Here is a 22,571-nt window from a genome sequence, read left to right as displayed (position 1 = left end):
ATTTTTACCTGAAGAAATTTGAAAGGAAATGAGGGGGAAGGGACGGGGATGTATTGACAAAAGGGTCCATGTTTAGTGTTTTATTGGCAGTCACTTATACTCTAAAATATTTATTGCAATATAATATGATTTTTACTATGTTACCAAAAATTGAGGTGTTTTTCAACTGCTTTTTTTTTTTTTGAGTTATACAGATATGTGATATTGTATATTTTTGGTAATTTTGAAGGTTATTTTTTCCAACCCCTTCAGTCGGAATTATTAAATATTTGACCAAAAATGTTTGTTTGGTACATAATGTACTATGGTAAAGGGTATACTATAGACAAATTTTCAAGTTTGTAGGAGAAAAATTAAAATCATTATGGCACGTTCAATATTCCGGACTTATATTTTTGAAATTAATATTTCATATTCACCAAACAAACTTGATTAAAAAATGCTCTCTTCAAACATAAATAAAACATAATATAAGCGTTTGAAACAATTAAAGATTATATATATATTTAAAAAATCAGGAAAAAACCTCTCTTTTCAAACAAGAATCCATGGTTGGAAAAATGAGCCACTCTCTATCTCCCAATCCCTATATGTCAGTGTTGTCAATCCCAAAACGAAAAATGATTTCACAGATTATAATAAGCAGAATATAAAGAATCAACTACAAAAAAAATCAAGAAATTTAATCAATTATTAAATGATTAGCAGGTGTTTAAAGTGTATGTCCGGTATACCGGATACAAGGTCTGAAGGGGAGTACAAATTTACTGTAGACTGTTTTTTACCTTTTAAAATCGCATTGCAGAAAATATCAAAGCAATCTGCTTTAACGTGTACAATAGCTTGGAAAAGTTAATGTTGAATTACAGAAGATAGTAATTCAACCTTTTATTAACATGGATTATTTATCAGTCTATTCTGTAATGTAAGCTTTTGAAATGTTATGTAACTTTCTTGGGTTAAGAAATTACAGTTAAACATAGTTTACATGTTTTTGAAGGGATTGTATAAAAAAGGCGTACATAAGAAAAAACCTATTACAGGCAGTGATGTTCCCATTGACTATGCTCCATATACACCGTATACTCTCACATTTTTTAGGCTTGCAGCGTATACCCTCAAGCTTCATAAATTTTCATATTGTAACATACTATGTATATGATCACATGCACATATTGTGCGTAATGGATTACTGGGAGTATACCCTTAGAAAAATTGATGGGAACAGCACTGATTACAGGTATACATTAATATGTATTGGATTCTGCAGGGACCAGTTTAAAAAACGTATAACAGAGAAATGTATAAACTGTATGTTGTTTCACTCTCTTTGTTTGCTTTTGCTAAACATTGAAAAAAAAAAAAAATTTAAATTTTTCAAATAATGATATACTTAAAAGACAGTGAGAAGCAAAGGGATGTAAGTGGCAAAATTAAAAATTTGAAGATAACCAGTACAAATGAGAGGTGAGCCTCTCCTCTGTGTTGGGACAAGATATTGCATTAGTAGCCCTGGTAGGTGCTGTCATACAGCAGTATTTAGTAACCCTTTTTAATGAAAGCCTACATAGGACCTTATCTTTAAACATGTTTTACTCAAAACTTGAAACTCCACTTACATCCCTTTGCTTCATATATACTTTTATTTATCCAGTTGAGATTTTTCTCAAAAATAAGACTTCTTGAAGTTTGTATCTGTGTTGGGGGAAGGGAAAGATCATCCAGATCTGTCACTCTTTAGAACTTTTGCTACTGAAAGTGCCACCTTTTCAATGTTGGAATTTATGACAAATATATTTCAAAAGAGCCACAATCGGTGAATTTTGGAACAAAAGCACTGCCTGTTCTTATTTGCAAAAACTGACATCATATCTTAGTTTCTATATCCATTATTTTATCACAATTTTTAAAAACTCCATTGTCAAAATCTTTAAATTTACAACTTAGAGTGACAAACCAACTGGAAGAATCTTTTCAGGCATTCAACATCATTAAGTTCCGTTATTTTTGGAAAACGATGCGAATATTGAAAGAGACGATAGAAAACTAATATTCAAAATCACAGGTGTAAAAAAAATTCATTCACATATGTAGTCAAGTTACTGCCAAAGAACATGTAGCAGTATAAAATATTTTATCCTCAAATGTTTTGGCATCAGCACTGAAAATGTGGTCGTTACTGTGGCCTGGCATTTGATATTTGTCGATCATAACTATTTTATGTTTTTAAATGCTTGAAACAAGATGCTGCACTAAATTGACCAGTAATGCAACAGTAAACTGAAGGTATGTCGGTGGAAACAGGAAACACAGCTAATTCATTACAACCAGTGATTGGTTCCTATGTCTGATGCAACATGAGAAAACATTGTTTTCAAATAATGCCTATTAAGAACTAAAAGTTGCAAATATCTCAAATGCAAAAAAGCTTCTGGGAAAATGGCCTAAAATTTATTACTTAGCACTTGCAAAGAAAAATAAATTGCCATTGAAGTAGCACTTGGCTCATATAAAAAGTACAAAAGCTCAAAAAAATATCATAAAAAGTACAAATTATATATATGTATTCTGTACTCTCAGTTTTATCCTAAAAGAAAAAAAAATGGCTTTTGTCTGTCCCTAAAGCAAAACCCATAGTGTTTCTTTCAAAGGTGTTAAAAAACAAGCAGCTGTATATTTTTCTAAAAGAATTTGCTTGAATGACAACACATATTTAACCAGTGCCTGATGGATTGGGCACTTCCAGAAACCTACAATTCCTTCTCATTGTCAAAATGATGTTAACTGTCTTTGAAACATATTGTGTTTTTGAAATCTAGCACCTTCTTGCAAAGTTATTATATACTCACTCGTAGTGTATTATTGGCACAAACTGTAATGTACTGCTTAAAATTACTAAAGAATCAATTTACTTAAACTTTATTTCATCAAAACATTTGCCTATTTCTTTCTTGTTTATTTCATGCAAGCTGAAGATTTTATGATAAAAAAAAGCAAGAAAAGAATTCCATTTGAAATTTTATTTGTCAGGGTCGAAAAATATTTCTACAGAGGATGCATTTGATAAATATGAATAGTTTTATATACATGTGAAACTTTTGTTTTTCTCAGATTGTTAGTTTTTATTTTTTATTAATTTTTTTACACTCGACTTTATAATTTCACAAAGACGAGACAAAGAGGAAAACATAAGATATATTTTAATAAGATGATTTCATGCATACAGACTTTGCTAATTATTTTTCTCACTTTGTTATATTAGTTTAAATTCTCATAAATCAGTTTAAAATAAATCTTTTACTTGATCGACTTTAAAACCGTAATCTGAATACTTTTATTTCATTTGTTTTTTCAGAGAAATTAAAACTGTAACACCATATATTTGCACAACATTTCATATGCAAATGGAAAAAAGGCTTTTGGAATTTTAGTGCATTTCATGTTATTAGGCAGCAATCTTTTAGCATCTCTCTCTGGTTTGTTTTTCTGATAATTTCCTTAATTAGGCACCGTGCAAAGCCTATTGAGTTAAAATATAAAGGTATTTTTATCATCGCTTGTTTTGGAGGGGTATTTGAGATGTACTCATATAGAAAACTCTGTGATGACTTTTTTTTGAGTATTTACTTTATTTTCCTAATGTATTTGGCATTTTTAAGCAACTTGTTTAATGTAGATTAATTTATTAACATAATTAAAACCAAAGTTTAGATGACATAAGTATCTTTACTGATAACATGAAAATAAATTGTATTATTTTTTTATAGCTAATGTTTTTAAAGCATATGTCATTTGAGGCTTTTTTTTTATAAGGATATTTTTAGAGCACATGGATATTATTTATTCTATATATTAGTCTATTTTGAATAAGAAATGCTAAATAAATCCATACCTTTCACTCAAATAACAACATTTAAAATCTCCCCTTTTCTCCCTTGAAACTTGACTCAATCTACTGTTTTTTTATTTCATAATGTTGGCAGGTCTGATAAAATTAATAAAAATGCATATATTCTGATGTTATACTCTTTTATCTTTCTTGAATATGCTGATGTATTTCATCTTCAGTACATTTCGTCGTGTACTTTAATATGAATTTATCAATAGCCAGTCTCCAAACACTTGAGGGACAGTTGTACATAACTGCATTCAGTGTATGGTGTCGGGCCCCAACTTCTTTTTAAAAATATCTTAAGGGGATTCCCAGACTTAGATAAAATGGAAAGCTTTCTGCGAACACAAATCTTAACTGGAAAATTTTCTGCAAATAATTATTTTGCCTAATTCACCCTTGTGAATAAAGAATTAAATTTATATTCAAATATGAAAGAGACAAAAAAAAAAGTGCTTTAAATCATTTAACTTTTTTTACAATAACATACAGTTCCAGTTCTTATTTTTCACCAACTGAAGAAAACTGCAAAACCATTATTTTTTTCACACATGTGCTTTAAAAGGCTTTTGGAGAAAGGCTTTAACATAAATAAACTCTGCGATTTTCTTAAAAATTCCCTTAAAAAATAAATAAATATTTTTTTTTTTAATTAACATTAGCAGTTTGAAAAAAAAATTCTGCAGAGCCAAAAATTTTCTGCGAACGCCGTTCGCGCGTTCGTCTATATTATGCAAGACTGGGGATTCCACAAATGTCAAACTTAGAGAGGGCGTTTGTGAATTTGTGACATTTTGTAATGAAGGGTATGAGGGGGTAAAGGGAGCACCAAGAAATCCGACGTCACACATTTTTCAATAACAATCTGTGTTTGAAAAACAGCGAGACAGATATGTGGGTTCATAAAATTCACTCACAGTTAAAATGAAGTGCGACACATTGTGGAAGAGGAGAGAAAAGGGTTGAATCTGTTGAAAAAAATGAAAATTTATGGACAACCCCTTACTTAGATTTTCTTCCTGCATTGTTTGTTCCTTCCATTCAAAGCTGGATTCTGATGACAGCTCTCGTTGAGAACGGGCGTCCCTGAGACAGCTCCGCCATGAGCTACAGTAAATCTCGAAGACAAAGCGAATCCTCGCCATTTGCAGTGATTGAACCTGGTGATGGGGGCAGTAAGAAGTATGGCCGGGGCCTACCGAAAAGGAATGCTTTAGCGAATTCTGAAGAAGGAAATTCTCCCGAGCCCCTTGCCAATTACGCAACCCCCGAACTCCAATTCTTCATTACGACTGGACCAGCCTGCCGACTCCGAAGGAAGTGTGGTGAGCGTTGGCTCCTTTATTGATCAAAGTCTCATGCAGAAATACTTAAGTAAAATTAATTTGCTAGAAACCCAACTTAATTCTAACTCTAATTCAATTAATTTTGAGGAATTACTTTATTTCGTGAATAATCTAATCTTTGAATATGAATGTAATATTAATTTGTTAAATTCAGGCGACCTGACGCTACTATTTAGACTTTTTGATTTGAAATGTAACGCTATTCAGCTGAAACATTCAACTTCATTTGATACCCAAGTTGATCGACTTGATTTATTGCAATCAAAAATTGAAGACAATAACTCAAAAATGGACTTTATTTTTGATTTTATTTCTAAACCTAAAACCGTTGACTCTACTACAAATACTGAGCCTGTAGTGAAACCCCCTTTTTCTGATAATGATACTCAAACGGATTGCAGTACTCCAACTCCTGAAGAGACTCCTTGTGAAGAAATAACTGCAAACCGTGAACATCCTCACATTGAAAGAAGTGCTAAGAAGCACAAAAAGAAGAAAAAATTAAAAGTGTTTATATTCACAAGTCTAATGTAGAAAGTGTAAACAAAATTGAAGTTAAAAATGAAAAAATTGACTCTGACTCGGTTGCTTCTGTTAGCTCTTCTGGCTATCCAACCGACCTTGAAAATGAAACAATTGCTTCCTCGGAAGCCGCTGACCAATGTGAAGTTAAAATTGAAAACTCATTCCAAGTTGTCAAGAATTCTAGATCTAGGAAAATTAAAGTTTCCCCGATCTGGGTTGATGGTTCTCATGACTTTGATAGACGGTTAAAATTATATTCTGAAGTGGCCGGAGTTACTATCACCGGCAAAACAAAAAATAATAGGATAATGTGCTCTCTGCCCACTTTTTGAGGCGCACAAAAAATTAAAAACTTACCTTGATGAAAATTTCATAGGAAATCATACGCTTAGACTACCTGATGAAAAGCAACTTAAGATTGTTATCCGCGGTCTTCCTATTCAAACAGACCTGATGTGGATCGCCGATAAATTAGCCATACTAGGATATGTCCCCCAGCACATTACGCAATTGCGTAAAATTGGACAGGACAAGTGTAAACTGCCCCTTTTTCTCATTTACTTGAAAGATCAAGTTGAAAATGAAAAAAATTGGTCTCTTGAGGGAATGGGGGATTTTGATATAACTGTCAAATCTCTCAGAAGAAAAGACATTATGCAGTGTTGGAACTGCCAAGAATTCTTCCACTCCTCTTTTAGCTGTGCTCGTTTGCCTTGTGTGTGCAGGACAGCACAAAACTAAAGATTGCAAAAAACCTTCAAACTTACCACCCTCATGTTTTCACTGCAAGGGTGAACATCTTGCAAATTTTAGAAGTTGTCCAAAACGACAAAATCTCATCATCTCTTTCAATCGGAGAAATGAAACCAAAACTTGCACCTACTTGGGCCCCTCGCCAAAAAATTCTAATGCTGTTAATGAAACTCAACAGGCCCCCCCTGTTTCTCCCAAATCAAATAATACTGTTATCGATAAGTTAACAATTACCCTGCAAAATCTTCTGCTTGAATTGCGTGGTTAGCGGTTTCAAATTTGGTCTCTGCTAACTACCAGTTCTTTTTCTCTCTTCATCTGATACTACCGAATTAGGTTTTCCCGCCATTACTGTTTGTTGAGTAGGCGTGGCTTACTGCGGCGGATTTATGACCGTCCAATGAGCGCGCCACTCTACTATTCCCATCACCGAAGGTGGAAATTGCTTGATTCAGCTGACGTTCCATTTCAAAGCTTTGCGAATTTTCATTTGAATAATTATTGTCACTCTTTCCCTCCCTTGCTGCTCAATAATTTTTATTATTGATTGAAGTTTTATTTAGAGACGTGGGCCTTGTTGGATATAATTTGAGGTTTATGGCCTACAGCTAAGCTGAAAATTAGGCAACTCATTTCCAACTAAAAATTTGAGGTAGTGGTCTGCCCGGAGAAAATAAAACATGAATCATTCTTTACACTGAAAAACATTTATTTGACACATATTGAAAATTGGTTACAACACAATGATTTGTTCCCCGGGAAAAATTAGAAAAAGGGCTTACAATAGGTCCATGCATGGTTTAAAAGTCCTGTTGGTGTTCCAAGGTGACGTCTCACCGGTCGTTGGACAGCATGGCAATTTCCACGAATTGCAGGCAGGTCGATTCACACCGCGTGAGCCACAGTTCACCACATCAAGGAAAGGTATACCAGGGATGGACGCGATCTTCTTCCGCAGGAGAACAAAAGACCCACATCAGGGAAACTTAGAACTCTTTGCTTTTGTAGACGTCATCACAATACACGGGTTCCAGACTCAAAACATCACTAGTGCTTTTCCCGGAAAAACCAGACCTCACCAAGAGGCCAATAACAAAATTTTAGGAGGACATCAGACGAACACGTTCACAATACACAACACAAGACGAGGAGACAAGTAAAAAAACGAAGCGAAGCGAAGCAAGCGATCGAGCTCCTGCCGGTCAGCGTATTTATAGCCCGATTCGGCCTTTCCAGAAACAATGTGACGTTACCTAATTTGCATATTGCCAAAACAACTCAACCCGAAGAAAACACAGCTTGCAGGTTGCACAATCATTATTTAATTTGGCGTTCAGCACTTAACACCTCAACATGATTTCATCACGTCATTGACACGTGCTCTTTCGGAAATTTACCGACATCTGCCGAATGACAACAACCAATCATAGCATGCCGCATGTTTTCCGAACACTTCCGATTCAAACTCGGACATTTGAGTGTTGGCGGCAGGTGGATGGGATTCTTCGCGCAAAGTTTTCTCTCGGAATGGCAAAAGGTAAGTCACAAAATGATTTTTCTTTTAAACAATATTGGTGAAATCCTTCAAGAACCAAAAATAAAGGCATTTAGCCCAACAAGTTCCCCCCTCTTGAAGGAATTTCATCAAAAAAACACATTATATACATTAAAAACATTTAACTACGTTCATATTATATTTACAAAAGATACATTTGAAAAACAGTTCAAAAATTTGATACACCCCCCTCATTTAATCCCAATTAAATATAATTTTACAAAGTTTATTTAAACAATTCTTAGATAGGGGTTTAGTGAAAATATCCGCGATGTTTATATTTGTCCTCACATATTTAATCAAAAAAATCTTTTGCTCAATTAAATTTCTTAAAAAATGGTACCTTACATCAATGTGTTTTGTACGGGAATTCTCAATGGGAGACTTAGAAAAATCAATTGTTGCAGTGTTATCACAATAAATAATTGTATCTCTAAGCTGGAGGTTTTCAATATTTAATTCACTTATTTCTGTGATTATCCTCTTCAGCCAGACCATTTCTTTTGCAGTTTCACCAAGTGAAATATATTCTGCTTCCATTGTAGATAACGCAACACATTTATGTTTAAATGTCCTCCAATTAATTGGGACCCGATCAATACACAAAATTGATCCTCCCATTGAGACCCTATCCTCCCGATTAGCGGCGTAATCGGAGTCTGAAAATCCCTGTAGATCTACACTATTGATTGAGCTTAAATTTAGTTTGTATGATATTGTATGCTTTAAATACCCTAGCAATCTTAATAGAAAATCCCAATGCTTTCTTCCGGGATTTGCTTGAAATTGGGAAAAAATATTCACCGCATACGAAATGTCAGGTCGGGTCTTCCCCGCTATGTATGCCATGCAACCCAACAAATTTCTGTATGGGAGCTTTTCTGCTTCCCTTTTTTCTTCCTCAGTTTTCGGGCAGTCGTCCTTCGACAAAACTGTACCCTTTGAGATTGGGAGGGTTGAATTTGGCACATAGTAATCAGAGAATAACTCCAAGACCTTCGAAATATAAGAGCTTTGGTGAATGAAAAGATTATTTTTATCTTCCACAAATTCAATCCCCAGGAGCTTTCTGGTTTTCCCCATTTCTTTAATATCATACATACTTTTAATTTCATTGATTACCTTTTTAATTAAATTTTCATTTTTTGCTAGAATTATTATATCATCTACATAAATAAGAAGAAAAGTATTTTTGTCTCTATGGTATACACAATTACATCCTTTTAATTTTTGAAAACCAAAACCACGAAGAACACTGTCTATTTCTAAGAACCAGTTTCTTCCGGACTGGTGTAGTCCATAGAGAGACTTCTTCAATTTACAGACAAAATTAGGGTGGCTTTTACTGACAAAACCCTCTGGTTGTCTCATGTAGATTTGTTCCTCTAAATCAGCATACAAGTAAGCATTTTTTACATCAATTTGTGAGTGACACCATTTTAAAAGACATATGAAAATAGAAAAGAAAACTCTTACAAGTGAAAACTCAATTACTGGACTGAAAACTTCAGAATATGACTCAATTGACTGACGGTCCCCCCTCACAACTAATCTGGCCTTGTATCTTACAATTTCACCCCTGTCATTTACCTTGAGGTCGTAGACCCATCTGTTTCCCAAAATTGGTTTCCCCTCTGGTGGGGGTACAAGGTCCCACACCTCTCTTTGGTTAATGACATCCAATTCAGACTCCATGGCCAGTTTCCAGTTGTCCACCTCGGGGGTAGCCATACATTGCCTATACGAGTTTGGTATAAAAATTTCTACCAAACTTGCTTCTTCACTTTCTCCCGAACTTTCACTGTCGTCACAGATTTCCCCTACTGTTGGATTTTTAGATGAAAAGTCAAAAAGTTTTGGTTTATACTCTATTTTATTTTCACTACAATATTTTAGAACCTGTTTTAATGAATTTAATCTTACTTTATTTTTACCAGCAATTGTATAATAAATATCAGTCCTATCCCCGGTCTTTCTCTTTTTGGCTTCTCTAACCCATTTAATCTTTTCACAGGGAGTTTGCTCAACGCTCTCCTGGATTTCCTGTTCAAGTTGAACTTCACTTATAGGCCTGATAAAATTAAATTTTCTCTCATTTTTATTTTGGACTTTTAATTCCCCCCATTTTTCATTTTCATTAAACTTTACGTTAATAGTTTCTGTGACTGTTCTGGTTTCAGGATCCCAGATTCTGTACCCTTTGGTACGTAAGGCATATCCGACCATGATCCCCTTGGTAGCCCTCATATCTAATTTTTTTAGTTTGGACCTAGGCTGACCTACATAGGCAGTACACCCAAAAATACGTAGGTGCCTCACTGAGGGTTTACGTCCAGAAAACAGTTCGAATGGGGTCTTGTCCATATTTCCTATTACCGTCCGATTTCTTACATAGTTGAAACAAAGAGCGGCTTCAGCCCAAAACTCATCCCCCAATCCAGAATCCTTGAGCATAGACCTCACACCATTCATTATGGTTAAATTATACCTTTCTACTACCCCGTTCATTTGCGGGGTGTAGGAATTGGTCCGCTCTATTTTTATTCCCTGATTGGTGAGATAGTTTTCAAAATCTTTGTTAACAAATTCTGCTCCATTATCGGAACGGATAGCCAAAATTTTTGAATTCAGGAATCTTTCAGTCCTTTTTTGGAAATTTACAAAAACATTAAATGCCTCATTTTTGTTCCTTAAAAAGAAAACATATGACTTTCTTGAGAAATCATCAATAATTATAAAAATATACTTCTTTCCCCCCAAGGACTCGGTCTGAAGGGGTCCCATCAGGTCCATGTAGAGCAATTGAAGTGCAGAATTGGTACGCCTTTCTGGCATAGATTTAAACGAGCACTTCCTCATTTTCCCTAATTGACAAGGGTCACAATTGGGTTTTTGCCCCTTCTTAATCTCCAGTCCTTGGACTGCACCAAGTCTACTCGTTTTGGTGATACTTTCCATATTTATATGGCAAAATCTCCTATGCCATTTTTCCATATCAACACTGACCATATTGGCCCCTTCAGACGGGTCCTTGGTCTTAAAGACTTTGGTATAATTAACATTTGCACAATCAATATAAAAATTTGGTTTAACATGATAAAGTTTATTTATTAAATTTGCTGTAAATAATTTAACATTTTCTTGATTAAAAACACAGATCTTTCCGGGCAACCATTTGAGCTTATAGCCCTGTCTATCTATACAAGAACCAGAAATTAGGTTGCGTCGCAGTGTTGGAGCATAGAAAACGTTATTCAATGTGATGGTAACTAATTTTCCATCTGATTCAATTTTAAAAATCACTTTCCCAATGCCCTCTACTTGGCTCTTCACATTTCCTACAGCTACCTCCATTTGTGTGTTTTGTACAGGCTCTAGCTCGGCAAATAACGATTTATCTCTACAAAAATGAGATGTGCTGCCGCTATCCAATAGCCATGTATCCTCACATTTTGGGTAGGTAGTGTTTGCAGAAATTTCATTTACTGAACAAAACATTCCTGCCTGAGGGTCTTCTTTGGTTTGAAATTTAAAATTCCTATCCTGTTTTACTTTATTACGGCTCCAACACTTCGACGCAATATGCCCTTTCTTTTTGCAAATGTAACAAACTTTATTTTTAGCAAGAAATTTACCCCTACCATTTGCCATTCCGGAGTTTCCGGGTTTTGAAAACATTGCCGAATTTTCTATATTAGGCTCTTCGGCCAAATACCTAATCCTACCTTCCTCAGCTAGTAGTTCATCTTTTACTTTCGAGAAAGTAAATTTCTCTCCTTCCCATCTGTAGATGGCTTGAACAATACTGCTGAAACTAGGAGGTAGGTACCGTATCAATTGAAAAGTTCTGAGTTTCTCTTCCATAATATATCCATTTTCGACTAGTTGGTTAAAAATTCCCCCCAACCTTGCAGCGAACAATCCCACCGTTTCACCTTCTTGCATTTTGCAAGAGAAGTAGGATTCCCACAATGCGGCTACTCTGGCCAAAGATGGGGGTTCAAAATTTGCCTTAAGGGCTTTCCAGGCTTCATTAGGGTCTTCCAAATTATCAATTAACCTTTTTGTATCTTTTTCCAAGTTTAAATAGATGATGGCTAAAGCTTGGCCACATCTTTTTCTGTCAGCACTAGTTAACTCCCCTTCTGGTTTCTTTTGGGTAATCTCCCATAAATCCCTTTCTATGAGCACCATTTTTATATCTTTGGACCAGGTAGCCCAATTATGGGAGCCCAACTTCTCAACGTTTCTATAATCTTTCTCCATAATAAAGAAATGATTCAATTCCCTCCGGGCAGGTCAACCACACGACTCTGCTACCACCTGTTGGATATAATTTGAGGTTTATGGCCTACAGCTAAGCTGAAAATTAGGCAACTCATTTCCAACTAAAAATTTGAGGTAGTGGTCTGCCCGGAGAAAATAAAACATGAATCATTCTTTACACTGAAAAACATTTATTTGACACATATTGAAAATTGGTTACAACACAATGATTTGTTCCCCGGGAAAAATTAGAAAAAGGGCTTACAATAGGTCCATGCATGGTTTAAAAGTCCTGTTGGTGTTCCAAGGTGACGTCTCACCGGTCGTTGGACAGCATGGCAATTTCCACGAATTGCAGGCAGGTCGATTCACACCGCGTGAGCCACAGTTCACCACATCAAGGAAAGGTATACCAGGGATGGACGCGATCTTCTTCCGCAGGAGAACAAAAGACCCACATCAGGGAAACTTAGAACTCTTTGCTTTTGTAGACGTCATCACAATACACGGGTTCCAGACTCAAAACATCACTAGTGCTTTTCCCGGAAAAACCAGACCTCACCAAGAGGCCAATAACAAAATTTTAGGAGGACATCAGACGAACACGTTCACAATACACAACACAAGACGAGGAGACAAGTAAAAAAACGAAGCGAAGCGAAGCAAGCGATCGAGCTCCTGCCGGTCAGCGTATTTATAGCCCGATTCGGCCTTTCCAGAAACAATGTGACGTTACCTAATTTGCATATTGCCAAAACAACTCAACCCGAAGAAAACACAGCTTGCAGGTTGCACAATCATTATTTAATTTGGCGTTCAGCACTTAACACCTCAACATGATTTCATCACGTCATTGACACGTGCTCTTTCGGAAATTTACCGACATCTGCCGAATGACAACAACCAATCATAGCATGCCGCATGTTTTCCGAACACTTCCGATTCAAACTCGGACATTTGAGTGTTGGCGGCAGGTGGATGGGATTCTTCGCGCAAAGTTTTCTCTCGGAATGGCAAAAGGTAAGTCACAAAATGATTTTTCTTTTAAACAATATTGGTGAAATCCTTCAAGAACCAAAAATAAAGGCATTTAGCCCAACAGGCCTAACCTGCGATCTTCAAGATTAGTGTGGTAGGCAATTCTCCTAATTTATTAGGTCTAGCTTACTATATTGTTTAACTTTTAAGTTTTTAACTGAGACTGATCAAAAGAGCCATTAAGCTCTACCATCATCGATTGAAGTCCATTCAAAGCTATATCTTTTTTGCCAACTTCACAATTTGAAATTTTTAATTTCATTATCAGATCAACTATCATTATTTTTGTGATGAAAATGACCAGCAATTCTCCAAGCATTCCCATTCATCTTTACTGTCAAGTATTCCAAATCAAAAGGCTGTCAACATTTTCTACTAAATCATTTTCAAAAATTGTTTTAAAAATACTTGCTGCAAAAAAAATTGTTACTGCATTCAAATGTAGTTATGTTTTGAACCAGCCATAATGCCCTTTTCTGAAAACATTCACTATTTTCTATTCTGATGCACTTCATTTGAAGAACTGAAGGGTGAGAAAGAAGTGTTCTACATTTACCTGCGTGTGTACTCTCATTCAAGGGTGCCTACCTGGGAGGGGGGGATGTCATGGTACAAACTGTGGCATTGAAATTTCTAGGAAGAGTTGTTTTTGAGAGGTATTTTCTGTTTTTCTGAGGGGGAGGTCTCACTCTGGGGCATCTTTGTGCTATTGGGGGGAAGAGGTGCACCATGGATGTTTAGGGGGATGGGCACCCTTCTCATTTATTCATTAACATTTCTTACGAGCCAAATTGACCTACATTGTGGTTCAAGGTTTCAGTACTTATACTTAGAATACTAATCTCAACCAAATTTGGCAGGAAGGTACTTGGGCACCCGCAAATGAACATAGGTGTTTTCGAATGCCAAAAATGTCCCAAACCATTCGAATTCAAATTTTAAGGCCGAAAAATGTCATTAAATGGCTCATTCTATCCCAAATAATTATCTGATCAGTTCAAATTTAGCGCCATTCGAAATCCCGCGAAAAATACCCCTGAAATTGTATAAAATTCTTCAATTTCCAAAAAAATCAAGACTGCAAAATCACCGGGAAAAAATTTATAAGCCTAAAATGGAGCAGCATTTTCATATCGGAAAATTTTTATTTGTGCGATCTCGTTTTAAATCGGCTTGAATAAAACTACTCAGAAGGTTGACACTTTTTTTTTCATCTGTGACTAAACAAAATTTTGTTTTTGTTTTGATGTAAAAATTTCCCTTTTTATTATTTGGGGGAATTGATTTTCTTTCTTTCTTTTTTTTTTTTGTACTGCCAACAGAAGAAAATCAGATATTTTGCATTTAATTCATTCGGGAATTTTTGATCTGCCATTTTCTTTCTTTAAGAATGATTATTTTGACGGGAAATTTTACAGTATTTTTCTTCTCTAATTCAAGCCTGAGTAGTCAACATGTATCACTTGACATAACTTTTATTTTTGAGGTAGACCATACTAAGCCCAGCGACACAGTTTGTGAGGTTGTAATTTAAAGGCTGCTTTGGGTTACCCGCTCTACAGTTCTAGTGTGAAAGTTTTATTTTTCTTAAGTAATTAATCAGATGTCTGAAACTCGGCATTTATTTTAAGCAAAAATAGTTGGGATGCAGACTTTTTTTACTAGTAACTACTTTTGCTTAAAATAAATGCGGAGTTTTTTTTTCCTCAAATGCATTTCTTTTTTTCCAGATATCATCTGCAATTGATTGAATGGCAAACATAATTTTGAAGACTTATTTGATTTAAATGTTTATTTTCATAGATGCAAGTGCAAAACTAGCAATACAACCTTCTGTGTGTCAAACAATTTTTAAGAATTTTTTTATAAGTTATAACATTATAACTGAAGTGTGTGACAAGTAACAACATGGTTTTCATACATTGGATGATGAAAAACCTTTATGTACATGTAAAGTCATTTATGTGAGCTGTGTATCTGCAAAATCCATTGAAATTCTGTACTGGTGAAAAAATGTTTCCTTGTGATGTTTGTGCCAAAGTATTTTCCGAAAGAAAATACCTCACTGTACATTCGCGTATCCATAGCGATGAAAGACCATTTTTGTGTCTGGTTTGTGAAAAGTCTTTTAAGGCCAAGATGACACTTCGGCGTCACATGATTATTCATTCGGACGAGAAATCATATTCTTGTGAATTTTGTTCAAAAGCATTTTATCGGAAAGCAGATCGAAATAGACACTCTAGAATTCACACGGGCGCAAGACCATTTTCTTGCACCATTTGCACGGGTACATTCCCTACAAGCGACAGACTTAAATTGCATCTCAAGAGCCACAGTGATGAAAAGCCATTTGCATGCGAATTGTGTTCGAAAATGTTCCGCGGAAGGGGAGCACTGCAGTATCATTTGAGAACCCATACAGGGGAGAAACAATTTTCATGTGAAGTTTGTTCTAAGATGTTTTCTAGACGAGAATATATTAAAGAGCATATGAGACTCCATACTGGAGAAAGACCATATGCCTGTGAAATTTGCTCAAGAGCTTTTGTTCGGAAACAAAGACTCAATTCACATATGGCGGCAATCCACGGACAGACATAAATCTGTATTTCAGTACTGCTTGCTGGAAAGCTGTCATGACAGATTTGAACATGAACAATTTCTCCTTCAGAAATGTTACGACATGCAATTCATTGAAAAGTCTGCTTTTATGTATTAATTGTGTTTTCTCTTGTAACATCTTAACTTTTAGCTGTGTGAAAAGTTTCTATGATCAGATATATACTTAGTTGTAAGTTGTCGGAGTTTAAAGAAGACAAATAGCCATATTTTTTCATATATCTCAAGACTTGATTCTAAGCAAATGTTAAATAACCCAAAGTTTAACTTGTACCTTTGGAAGTGAGCTTGTTGCATTAAAAAAAATGCTTTGCTTAATGTTTGTTGATAATTTTAAGTGAAATACAATCTAATACAGTGGGACCCCGAATACAGAATGCTCTGAACCACTGCCTTCTGGATTCTGAAATTTTCCAGATTTTAGATCCTGATTTAAATAGCTAAAATAAGATTCCATTAGTATCCTGCAATGTGAAAGGCACTTATTCAAATTTACATTAATGTTTGTGTCAAATTATTTTTTTTTTACTTCATCAATCTCAATGAAACTTCCTCTCTTACTTTGGTTTGCTAAAAAAAGGTCCAGAAATAATTAGCATCAGTTTGTAATCCACAATCTTGCTTTTTATTATTTTGTATTATCATTATATGATATACTGATCAGTATAGTCAATAAATCATATTTATACTAAAATACTTTAGTGTCTTTGCTTAATATGTGTTGTATTGAGAGCTAATAATTTATGCATGCAGAAACATGTTTTGTTATTCTCTTTCAAATGCTATTAATTAAAACCTTTTTCGTTATCGCACTGGTATGGTTTCCTGTGGTAAGGAGGAAATAAAACGAAATATACACTGAATTGTACAAAGAAAGCGAATGCAAAATTAGTAACAATGACAGTAAAACGTTGATATTACACATGATGATATGCAGCATCAATGAAACCTAATAAAAAGCAATAAATGCTAATTTTTTAACAAGTAATAGTAAATGGTCTTGAATACTAAGGAAAAAAAAGAAAAACTTGTTTTAGGGGAAAACGTTTTTTGAAAGACGAAAATAAAAACTTTTTTTGTCTTTTTTTTTTAAAGAGAAATGTTCTGGATTTTGGGTCTTTCGAAATTTTAAAATTGGAGTCCCATACTGTAGATTATAATGTGTACTGTACTCCTTTCTAAAAATATTATTGCCAGTCATCAATTTTGTGGAAAATATTTTTTCTTCACAGTGAATCAGTACTCAAAATTTGTCGCCATCACTATTTATGAAAAGTGACATTCGCTTTACGAAGGAAAATTAAAAAAAACATTTCAGTAGTTCTTAAAATTTGATATAAAGTTCTTAACCTCTTATTTTACTCTCTCTTGCAAAGAATTCTTTACATGGGTGCAGCCAAAGCAGGTTTTGTTTTTAGATTTGCAGCACCGATGTAACAGTGACAACTCACTCTATGTAAACTAGGGCTCGACCAATGCATCAACGCCGATGGTTCAAAAATATCGGCATTGGCCAATCGGCCTTGAAAAACCTCTAAATGCCGATGTATGGCGGATGGTTTTTGGAAAAGAAGAGAGAAAAAATCTTGCTTTTATTTATCTATTTTTTACTGCATTTAAAAGTACACCAGAAGTCAGACAGCAACAGGACCCACACCAATTTTGGATTTCGGAGCGTGCCGAATTTGGGGTCACTACCGAAATTTTCCCAACATGCATGGCAGACACTTATCAAACAATCATTGTTGAGAGTTTTAAGAATTTTACGCTCTTGAACTGAAATTATTACCGCATGTGTTAATCAAGCAATTGTTTTCGAACAAGAAAGACATTTTTAGTCAGGGCCCAATATAGGCTGATTTTACAATCGTTTTTCGGTACCTTCACAAAAAATCCTATTTTAAAATTGGTACTTTCACAAAAATTGAGTAATAAAATCAACAGCTTCACAAAACTAATTTTGACAATCAGCAGTCGCAAAAACAATAATAAATAATCAAAAGTTTCACAAAAATCAGCATTTTAATTTGTCTTTCTGCTTAAAACAAAATTTACTCATAAAATAAAATGCTAAGCTGATTCATCTACACAATTGCTTGAGTGACGATTATTTCATAGTGTAATTACTCATTTTTAGCCAATTTTTCGCCAAAGTGCATTTACGCAATTTTATCGCTGTCTTTTAGCATGTTTCAGAAAGGTAATTTTTCTGACAATTTCCTGACTTGTACAAAGTGGGTATTGGATTGAAATTATGGTGTTTTTCATATCTCATAGGTTTTTAGTTTCCCCCCACCCCTCCGAAAATAAAACCTATTAGAAATAATAGTAGATGACTTTTACACTTTTTGAACCAAAATTTTAGTTCAAATTTTCTTTTTCAAAAATTAGAATGTTCTTTTAAATGTTGAAAGGAAAAAAAGAAAGACTTTCACAAAAAAAGAATGTTGCCATACTTTCAAAAAAATAAGTAGTAGGGAAAAAAACCTGGATTAACCCTTATCAGTTGACTTAAAGTATGGCTAAATCAGATGAGTTTCTCTTAATTTCCAAAAAGAGTTCCCGTCCTGTTTTTTCCCCCCTTAGTATGCTAAATATGTAGTTAAAGAATTGTTATGTTACAAAATATAGTGCAACAGATATTGTCAACTTGGGCCGGATGTTTATTCCCAATTCTTATTTTATTGAATGTGGCGTTTCACCAGCATTGATCTGGGTTCGAACTACACAATGAGACTCCAATTTCGAAAATCCGGAAAACAAGAAACCTAAAATTTTTTTCCTTATTTTTTTTTTCAATTAAGAAAAATATTTTCTTTTGTTCAGTTTTAAAAGTTCAAAATTGTTAACGTTCGGCACTAGTTGGAAACTCAGTACTTTTTGATCAGTTCTTTTTAAATGTTTTTTTCGTTGCGCGTTAAACTTTTTGCTGTAAATGTGCAGCAATCTTTTAACATCCACTTTCAGCTAAGAATGAACTTTTTTTTCTCATAAGTATGCTATAAAAAGCCTATTGAACAAAAGTAAAAAAATATATTCAGTAAAAATATGATTTATTGTATAGATCAGCCCATTGCATAATAATAAAAAGAAACATTCACAGACTATACACTGCTACAAATTATCTCTGATATTTGTTTCAGCGTAATGAAGTATGCTTTCATTCAGATTGATCAAAAAATGAAAGAAAATTAGTGCAAACTTAGAGAAACTAGGGAAAATGATAAATACCGTACAACAGGATAATCATTCTATTTTTTGAGTCATAGTCCAAAAGCTGGAAAGTTCCGAAATCCGGAAAGGTCATTGTATGGATCATTCCGGATTTGATGTTCTAAATACTGTATTTATTTTTGTTCATTGTTTTGTGCAGCCAACCTTTCAAAGAAGTTGTTCTGTAGAATTAATTCCCTCTGAAAGTTTTGATCCATTACAGTCATCAATATCACTAAGGGTATGTTTTGACACTAATTCACTTTTTTACTCATGCAGTCATACAATGACTTAACAGGTGCTGTGGGTAGTGACCATTGAAACTACAGAGATATTTTGACAGTATGTGTTAATTTTTGAGTATTTTCCCCGTTTTCTTGCTAGTTTATATTCATACTGAGAAGTAATTAATCAACCTTTCTTTTATTGAAAGTTTGATTCGTCTTAAGTAAATAATCAGATATCTGTGAAACTCCAGAACATTTATTTTAACCAAAAGCTGTTATTAGTGAAAAAAAAAAATCTGCATCTTCCATTTTCAGTTTTTTTCTCAAATGCATTTATTTTTTTCAGATATCATCTGCAATGATTGAATGGCAAATATAATTAAGAAGACTTTGATTGTATTAAATATTTATTTTCATAAACGCAATTGAGAAATCAATACTGTAACAAATTTAACTTCTGTGTATCAGATAAACCATTTTCAAGAATTGTTTCAAAGATATAACATAGTATAAAAAGTAACATGATTTTCCAACAAATTTGGATGATGAAAAACCTTAATATTCTTAAAAGATCATTAATGTGAGCTGCGTATTTGCGAAATCTATTGAAATTATTTACTGGTGGAAATATGTTTCCTTGTGATGTGTGTCCCAAAGTATTCTCGAAAAGAAAAAGGCTCACTGTACATTCACGTATCCATAGCGAAGGAAGGCCATTTACTTGTCTCGTTTGTGAGAAGTCTTTTAGGGCCAAGCTGACACTTAAACGTCACATGATTATTCATTCGGGTGAGAGGCCGTATTCTTGTGAATTTTGCTCAAAATCATTTTATCGGAAAGCAGATCGAAATACACACTCTAGAATTCACACGGGCGCAAGACCATTTTCTTGTACCATTTGTACGGGTACATTCCCTACAAACACAAGACTTAAATTGCATCTCAGGATCCACACGGGAGAAAAGCCATTTTCGTGCGAGTTTTGTCCGAAAACGTTCTGTTCGAGTGGAGAACTTGAGAAACATTCAAGAACGCATACAGGGGAAAAACGATATTCATGTGAAGTTTGTTCTAAGACATTTTGTAGACCTGGATATGTTAAAGAGCATATGAGACTCCATACTGGAGAGAGACCATATGCCTGCGAAATTTGTTCAAGAGCTTTTGTTAGGAAACAAAGACTCACCGAACATATGGCGGCAATTCACGGACAGACATAAATCTATATATCCGTACCAGTTGCTGGAAAGCTTTCCTAGCAGATAAGAACATAAACAATTTCTTTTTTCAGAAACGTTAAGACATGCAAATTGATTGATTAGTCAGCTTTTATATATTGATTGTATTTTCAATGTCTCAACTTTTAGCTGTGTGAAAAGTTTCTATAATCAGATATATACTTAGATGAAGTTAATAGAGTTTAAGGAAGATTGATAACAACATTCATACTTCTCAAGAAGTGACTCGGAGAAAATGTTTAATAAATCAGATCTTTGTTACTTGTCCTTTAGAAGTGAGCTTATGCTACATGAAAACAAAATGCTTCAGTTAAGGTTTGTTGATAATTTTAAGTGAAATACAATCTAATACGGAATGGGTCCCTGAATCCGGAAGGCTCTGGACAACAAATGGCCAGATTTCCAGATCAAATTTTTCATCAAATTTTCCAGATTTTAGATCCTGACTTAAATAGCTAATATTATTGTGTCCTGCAATGTTAGAGACACTATTTCAAATTTTTAATTAATTTGATCCTAATTTGTTTCTTTTTTTTTACCTTGCCGAAATCTATGAGACTTCCTTTCTTACTTTGGTTTTCTAAAATAAGTCGGGAATAGTTTACATCTCAACGTATATTCCACAAATCTTGCTTTTCATTATTTTGCGGTATTATTACATTAAGGCTAATAAATAAACCGTGTTCATACTAAAATAACTTAGTATCTTGCTCTATATGCGTGTTATTGTAAAGTATATTTTTCAGGGAACCTCGTGAGTAGTGTATGTAATGAGTACTTGATAAAAATTCTTTTTTTCATGTGCGGGAGGAAGTAGGATGGGGTCTCTATTTGCTGTAAATGTGTAATGAGTATTTTAATGAAATGGTATTTTCTTCTGTGGGGTTGAATTTTCCATTTCTTCTAGCTAAAATGTGCACTTTAATTAAATTCATTTTCCTTTTGGGGTGGAAGGGATACTTTGTTATAATTGTATTGTGCATATTTTAAGTTTGTTAGTTTTTTTATGGGAGGGAAAAGCATGATCTCTTTTTAAATTCGTTTTTTTCAAATCTCATGCATGGTTTAGTTTAATTTTTTCTTTTGGGAAAAGAAGGGGGAGTGTTAGAAGCAGTTTTTCTCCCCGAACTGAAATACATATTTTAATTATTTTTTTCCTCGGATCTTCTTTCTTTGAATATTGAATAGTTGTTGTATCTGTATTTTTCTAGTATTAAGCACTGGATAAGTACAGAAAATTGCTTTGTTTACTACTGAAAACATAAAAATAAGAGTGGCGTCTCTTACAACCTGTGTCTTGTCACATGACCCTTTTCCAAAATTGTCAAAAATTCGGCTATCGGATTGGGGAACATACTTTTCAACTTTTAACTTGCATCAGTACCGATTTTTTACGCATTTCGAAATTCAATTGCATCTGCCTCTGCAAACTTCTCTCATCTTGGTTTGCTGTGTGATTCTACCACATTGATATCGCTAATTTTGTTCCTACCATTGTTTTAAACTTTTCTCATATTCAATAACAGAGGAATCTCATAACCACCATTTCGGCACGGCCTCTCGGAAATTTCAGACCATTGCAGCAGAGTTGAATGAAGCTAGAAAATCCTTTTTTCTAATACTTGATTCAAGATGTTTCGATGGCAATGGAATATCAAAATTGGAAAATTTAGATTGTAAAATTAAGCAAAGGTCAGGAAATACTTTTCAATGACAATAGACTATCAAGATTAGGGAATTTAGATGGTAAAATATGCAAAGGTCAAGAAATGTTGGGTGTTACTTAAATTCAGGATTTTTTTTATTATTTTAATACTTTCTTAAAATGTTTGTGATCATATCAGTTAATTTATGTAAATGTTAACTATATTAGCTAATTAGCACTTTGCACACTTG

General features: G+C 34.3%; 1 protein-coding gene across 4 annotated transcripts in view; it reads left to right on the top strand.

Annotated features, from left to right (window-relative positions):
- Nucleotides 1-22,571, top strand: part of LOC129230737 (zinc finger protein OZF-like) — a 138,067-nt gene that overhangs the window by 91,088 nt on the left and 24,408 nt on the right. The window contains exon 3 of one of the 4 annotated variants that reach the window (XR_008581166.1): nucleotides 15,106-16,507. The exons of 2 other annotated variants lie outside the window; for them this stretch is intronic. The gene's annotated coding sequence lies outside the window, so the exon portion shown is untranslated. Of the gene's footprint in view, nucleotides 1-12,517; nucleotides 13,358-15,105; nucleotides 16,508-22,571 lie in introns of those variants that run through there. One more of the 4 variants, XM_054865161.1, reaches the window with a different exon arrangement.

The sequence above is a fragment of the Uloborus diversus genome, chromosome 9 (genome assembly GCF_026930045.1).
Source record: "Uloborus diversus isolate 005 chromosome 9, Udiv.v.3.1, whole genome shotgun sequence".
Taxonomy (NCBI): domain Eukaryota; kingdom Metazoa; phylum Arthropoda; class Arachnida; order Araneae; family Uloboridae; genus Uloborus; species Uloborus diversus.
Note: the sequence above shows the minus strand (reverse complement) of the source record. Positions and strands in the feature narration are given on the sequence as shown.